General features: G+C 34.0%; 1 protein-coding gene across 1 annotated transcript in view; it reads left to right on the top strand.

The window, feature by feature from the left end:
* LOC137632975 (limbic system-associated membrane protein-like) overlaps window positions 1-7,500 on the top strand; it is a 519,481-nt gene that overhangs the window by 441,569 nt on the left and 70,412 nt on the right. The gene's annotated exons all lie outside the window — the stretch shown is intronic.

Genomic DNA, 7,500 nt, shown 5'->3' with positions numbered 1-7,500 from the left:
AAACGTTTCCGAGCTAGAAGGTCAACCCTGCGAGTCGGTACAAAATCTGCCTCGCTAAAAAGAATTTGACTGTAGTATACCTTAGCCGTCAAATTGACGTCTAAAGGTTTAGATAGATATGTTCACGCAATTTGTGGGAAAGTGTGGTTTCCGAGTAACCCCCTCTCACCAAGGTATGAATACTCCATCTCCCCCCTACCCGAGGATGGAAAGAGACCGAGTAGTCATAGGCTTGGCAATGCCACTCAGCGTGACAGGAAAGAAATATATTTGTATGTATACCCAGATACTTTTAAAATTATTTTAAAATTCCCTCCCTGTAGGTCTCTAAGCTTCACTTGATGTGGAATTCTCTCTCTCCTTCGGTATTTCCAGAGCGGTTTCATCAATCCTTTCACTGCCATTGGTGACAGTCAAAATTTACAAAAGGAAACTGTTATTTGAAATCTCCCAAATCATATGAAGTTTTCATTCAATGGATAGATCTTAATTAGAGTTTTCTGATAAATAGTAACAAGGTAGGGCTTGTGTGGTCTTGAAAGATTTGCTACATCAGAAGTTTGGCTGATGTCACCCACTGGCAGTGAAAGGGTTAACACACATCTGGCATGGGTACTAGGGCTTATATAGGTGAATCTTGCCTGGTAATTTCTTCAATTAGAAGAGAAGTGATGGAAACAATGATTACCTTGCAAGCATCGAATGATGAAGTACTGGTTGAATATATATAACAAGATACAGGTGTTAAAAGAATGTTTGATTGCTTCTGGGTGGGTAACGAATATTGGAAATGTCAGTTTGGGTAATGTAATTAGGATTTTTTATATTGTAAAAAAATATTTGAACCTATACTCATTTTTTTTTTCAATGAGACGCATTTGCACTGACTCGCAGAGTTGCCCTTTTAGCTCGGAAACGTTTCCTATTAACTGATTGGTTGGACAAAATAATTCTAACCAATCAGCTACTAGGAAAATTTTCCTAGCTATAAGGGCAAACCCTACGATTCAGTGCAAATGCACCTCATTAAAAAAAAATTGAGTATAGTATCCTGTCGATGAAGCGATTTCTGATATGAAGAAACCAGCTTGGGAGTCGTTCACCGTTTGGAGTCTTTGAAGTAGAAATATACTGTACTGTAGAATGTGATTCTACCTCTGTACGGTAGCTAGTTTTCATGTGACTTTCACTTTCTTTTATTTTTTATTTATTTTCTTATCTTCTATGAGGTTTTACTTTCTGCTGTCATCTACGTTTCTAGTTAAAGCGGATTATATTATAATTACAAGGCAAGTTTCATATATAAATATATTTTTAATATAGTGTGTGTACTTAATTTTAACTACTAACTACTAATTGAAGAGTATAATGTCCTGGTTTCACTTGGCACACATAGGATCCTTTATCACTCCATTTTAATTGGTAATTTTTATATATTTTCTTGTATCTTTCGACCTGGTCATTTTGTTTTCTGCATCTCGACTAGGTGATATTTTTTTTTTTTTCGGGCAGGTAATTTAAAATTCTAGATTACATTCTTGATTGCACATTACTCTGAGAAACACACCCGGTCTGTTTTCTACTTCAATTGCACTATACAGTTTGGCATATAATAAAGCCATCTTAGATTTTTGGTGATCAATCTATCCTGAGGAAATGTTCAACTTCTCTTATGCAACCATGTTTTCAGTACCTGCTCTCCCCCTATGGTCTTCGGCTGCCGCGTCTCTTCTTAATTTGCTGCACAAAAGCTTTCGTTCTATTAAATTCCTTATTCCTGATCTAATATTATTATTATTACTATTTGCTAAGCTACAGCCCTAGTTGGTAAAGCAGAATGCAATAAGCCCTAGGGCTCCAACAGGGAAAATAGCCCACTGAGGAAAGGAAATAAGGAAACAAGAAAAGTAATTAAGAATTGAAATAAATTATCTTAAGAACAGTAACAGTATTAAACAAATATTCATATATAAACTATGAAAAAAAACTTTACAAAAACAAGAGCAAAAAAAATAATATAGAAGAGTGTGCCTGAGTGTACCCACAATCAAGAGAACTCTAACTCAAGACAATGAAAGACCATGGTACAGAGTCTATGGCACTATCCAAGACTAGAGAACAATTAATCTCCATCACCATCGTTCAGTTAGTTTTTCATGCATGATGCATAAGATTTTTTTCATAATTCTATCTTTCCTATGCATTCAGGTCTTCCCAGACTGTACCATGCAGCACACAGTACTAAGAATGTAGTTAATTTTCAAGTTTTGCGTTCTCCACTATAAAGTTCGATACTACGCAGTATTCTAGTTTTATTCCAGCTGTGACCAAACTGGGAAATGATCTTCCCAATCTGGAGACTGAATCGGTGGAAAATCAGAGTTTCAAACTTGTTAGAAATGTTTTTCTGTTGAACAAGTTGACATAAATCTCATTTATAGTTTATAATATATATACCTTGAATATTTAACGCTGTTACTGATCGTAATGTGTGTAAAACCTTTTTATTATTTCTCTTGTATAGGTTTTTCGTTATTTCTCTATTTCCTTTACTTATTGGGCTGCTTTCCCTGTTGGAGCCTTTGGGCTAGTAGCAATCTCCTTTTCCAAATAGAAATGTACCTTGGTTATAGTAGTAATGATAATAAATTACATGCTCATCTTTTTTTCGATTCAGGTAATATTTTGTCTTCACACAATAGCTTAATTATCTGTATCTATGGTAAGCAGCTCTTCTAGGAGAAGGACACTACAAAACCAATCATTGTCCTCTAGTCTTGGGAAGTGCCATAGCCTATGTACCATGGCCTTCCACTCTCTTGGATTAGAATTCTCTTGCTTGGGGTTACACTCCGGCACGCTGTTCTATCTTAACGTATTTCTCTTCCTCTTGTTTTTTGAAGTTTTTGTAGTTTATATACGAAAGATCTAATTTAATGTTGTTGCTGTTCTTAGAATAGTTTATTTTGATTGTTTATTATTTCTTTTGTAGTTTATTCCCTTGTTCTCTTTCTCACTGGGCTATTTTTTCAGTGTTGGAGCCCTTCGGCTTATGGCATCTAGCTTTTCCAAATAGGGTTGTAGCTTATCTTATGATAATAATAATAATAATAATAATAATAATAATAATAATAATAATACGTTAATGTTTGTGTTCTTTTCATGGTTTGAAGTATCAACATTCAAGATATTCGCTTCTCATCATCCAAATTTACACGTCATTTTCACGTGAACGTAATGACCGAACTACAGGAAATTAATTACGTAATGTTTGTGCAATTAACACAACGTTTGTTCAGCAGACCTAACGTTTGTGCAATAAGCCTTGACTAAAATTATTATTTGTGAAAGGTTATCTGACGAGCGTAAAATGATTTAAGGTATTTTTTTTTTTACTAGCTAGAAAATTCAGTTTAGGCTTCTTTTTCGGGAAGACATTATTATTCTATCAAAATTAAGGAAAGGACCTTGTTTTTCATAGAGCATTTCAAAGATATTTGGGTTATAATTGTTTTGCTTAACAATGCGTTTCTTTCCACCTCATTAAAAATTTTTGATGTTCATAGATTGATAGTTTAACGTTGTTCACAGATGAATAGTTTAACGTTTGTTCATAGATTAATGCTTTAACGTTTGTTCATAGATTAATGGTTTAACATTTGTTCATAGATTAACAGTTTAATTCTTGTTCATAGATTAACAGATTAACGTTTGTTCATAGATTAATGGTATAACGTTTTTTCATAGATTAACAGGTTAACGTTTGTTCATAGATTAATGGTTTAACTTTTGTTTATAGATTACTAGTTTAACGTTTGTTCATAGATTAACAGTTTAACGTTTGCTCATAGATTCACAGTTTAACGTTTATTCATAGATTAACAGTTTAATGTTTGTTCATAGATTAACAGATTAACGTTTGTTCATAGATTAATAGTTCAACGTTTGTTCGTAGATTAACAGTTTAACGTTTGTTCATAGATTTACAGTTTAACGTTTGTTCATTGAATAATAATTTAACGTTTTAATAATTTCAATAAAAATGATAGCTATAATTTTGATAAAAAATATTAATAGTTTTAATAAAAATAACTAATAATTTTCATAATTTTGATAACAATAATTTTAGTAATAATAATTTCATTAAAGATAGTTTTGATAATCTTAATTTTCATTTTGATATATCGATAAACATCAAACATAATATATAATTCATGCACATCAAAATCATAGAAACTCTTCATTTCCGGCTGACTTTGAATAGACAGTTTTTTTATATGCAAAATAAATATCAATTTCGAAATAGAAAAGTTGTAATGATACGGGAAATTCTGATATACAAAACGCATGTAAACACGGTGTGCTGTTTTCCACTATCACACGAATTCCCTCATTGGTCTTGTTTTATTTATCTTGCGAATTTTGATTGATGTGTGTTGCAAATGTTCATTTCGCCTCTATAAACATGCGAATGTTGTTCGTGTAATCGTAGCCGGTGAAAATTGCGCACTGGTCAAACACTGGCCATTATATGACGCGCTCGTTCGTTTAACCCAAAATGGCGAAAGTCTTATTATTAACATATGTTCGGGCTATGAAATGATAGCAAAAATTGGATTTTCGCAAATTTGTAATTTTTTTTTTTTTTTTTTTTTTTTTTTTTTTTTTTTTCTTTTTAGCCTCCATTCGCTATGCAAATGGGGACCAACATAAAGTGGGGGCTTTTATTAAAATTGCGCATGTTTACCACCCCTTATCTCATTTCGGGGGACCCAAATGATGCTGTGTTGGATTCATGACGTCGTCTCTTGTACAAACATAAACATATAAACAGATTACAGACGACCCAATGATTAGAGATGACTATCTCGACACAAAAACTGAAAATATAAATTTCATAGTAATATTTTCTTAACCCTAGTAATAATCTTATTTCTCTTCTCTTGTTTTATTGTTTTTTATATAGTTTATATATAAAAGATCAAATTTAATGTTGTTACTGTTCTTAAGCTGTTTTATTTTGATTGTTCATTACTTCTCTTGTAGTTTATTTATTTCCTTGTTTCCTTTCCTTACTGGGCTTTTTTCCCTGATGGAGCCCTTGGGTTTATAGCATCCTGCTTTTCCAGCCACCCGTTGAGATAATACCGCTAGAGACTTATGGGGTCTTTAGACTGGCCAGACAGTACTACATTGGATACATCTTTCTAGTTACGGTTCATTTTCCCTTTGCCTGCACTCACACACACAGCGAATAATCTGGCCTATTCTTTACTTATTCTCCTCTGTCATCATACACCTGACAACACTGAGATTACCAAATAATTCTTCTTCACCCGAGGGATTACTGCACTGTAATTATTCAGTGGCCACTTTCCTCTTTGTAAGGGTAGAGGAGACTCTAGCTATGGTCAGCAGTCTTCTAGTAGAAGGACCCTCCAAAAACAAACCATTGTTCTCTAGTCTTGGGTAGTGTCATAGCTACTGTACCATGGTCTTCCACTGTCTTGGGTTAAAGTTCTCTTGCTTAAGGGTACACAGGGCCACGCTGCTCTGTCTTGTTTCTCTTCCTCTTGTTTTATTAAATTTTTATAGTTTATGTAGGAGATATTTATTTTAATGTTATTACTCTTAAAAATTTAATTTTTCCTTGTTTCCTTTCCTCACTGGGCTATTTTTCCTGTTGGATCTCCTAGAATTATAGAATCCTGCTTTTCCAACTAGGGCTGTAGCGTAGCAAGTGATAATGATAATATTAATAATAATAATAATAATAGGGTTGTAACTTAGCTTATAATTAAAAAAAAGAAAATAATAATGATAATAATAATAATAGTAATAATAATATATAACTTAAATAAAACACCATGCCGTGTCTAACAATCTTAGATATTAAAAATCCAGTTGTATATTTAAAAAATACAGAAGCTTTAGCACTTTTTACAGTGTCTCATCTTTGTAATAAATGCGAAAGCTCCTGTATTTTTTAAACATACATCGTATATAACTGGATTTTTAATTCCCAAATAATATATGTTTTAGAATTCAAGTTGTTATTCCGGGAATAAAAACATGACTCTTGCTAGAAGAAAGACTGGGGGTGGACTGGTGGTAGCGTCCTTGCCTGATGATTGCCAGACTGGGGTTAGAGTCCCGCGCTAACTCGTTAGTTCCTTTGGTCGCTGCAACCCCACCATCCTTGTGACCTAAGTATTGGGGGGGGGACCTTATAGGTCTATCTGCTGAGTCATCAGCAGCCATTGCCTGACCCTCCTTGGTCCTAGCTTGGTTGGAGAGGGGGCTTGTGCGCTGGACATATGTAATATGCTCAGTCTCTAGGGCATTGTCCTGCTTGATAGGGCAATGTCACTGTCCCTCACCTCTGCCATTCATGAACGGCCTTTAAACCTTTAAACCTGATGCTGTATTCGGTTGTATTTTGGTTTAATCAGGTTCTGTATTGTATACTGTGAGCCTTTTGGACTTACAGATCACAGTAGTCCCTTTCTTCTTTATTCATCAAAACTTCCAATCACAGTAGTCCCTTTCTTCTTTATTCATCAAAACTTCCAATCACAGTAGTCCCTTTCTTCTGTATTCATCAAAACTTCCAATCACAGTAGTCCCATTCTTCTTTATTCATCAAAACTTCCAATCACAGTAGTCCCTTTCTTCTTTATTCATCAAAACTTCCAATCACAGTAGTCCCTTTCTTCTTTATTCATCAAAACTTCCAATTACAGTAGTCCCTTTTCTTCTTTATTCATCAAAACTTCCAATCACAGTAGTCCCTTTCTTCTTTATTCATCAAAACTTCCAATCACAGTAGTCCCTTTCTTCTTTATTCATCAAAACTTCCAATCACAGTAGTCCCTTTCTTCTTTATTCATCAAAACTTCCAATTACAGTAGTCCCTTTTCTTCTTTATTCATCAAAACTTCCAATCACAGTAGTCCCTTTCTTCTTTATTCATCAAAACTTCCAATCACAGTAGTCCCTTTCTTCTTTATTCATCAAAACTTCCTATCACAGTAGTCCCTTTCTTCTTTATTCATCAAAACTTCCTATCACAGTAGTCCCTTTCTTCTTTATTCATCAAAACTTCCAATAATTGTAAACCGTCACTTCATTCTTTCTACAGGACAAAATTACCAGAACGGATTCTTTATATTTGTTTACATGCTGTTTTCCTTTTCAATCATGCCATTACAGTTCAGTTCATTAATCTTTTCTTCCAAATCTTACTAAATACACCTGTGATGTGGCACACGTCATCTGTAATATTCGTTTCCAAACCAAGAAATTAAATAAATTAATGAATTCCATCGTTTCACATTCCGTACATGTAGAAGGGGTGAATGTTTAGCATAAGATTTTTAATGATTTTGACCATCCTTTGCATTCACATCTTCCCGAACAGTACCATCCTGTTCGTAATACCAGGTATGCAGTTATCTCTAATAGTCATCCTCTCTCCATCATGAGGTCCAATACTACACA

This window comes from Palaemon carinicauda, chromosome 42 (assembly GCF_036898095.1).
Source record: "Palaemon carinicauda isolate YSFRI2023 chromosome 42, ASM3689809v2, whole genome shotgun sequence".
In the NCBI taxonomy this organism is placed as follows: Eukaryota; Metazoa; Arthropoda; class Malacostraca; order Decapoda; family Palaemonidae; genus Palaemon; species Palaemon carinicauda.
The sequence above is the reverse complement of the archived record's forward strand: the minus strand, read 5'-3'. Positions and strand labels throughout refer to the sequence as shown.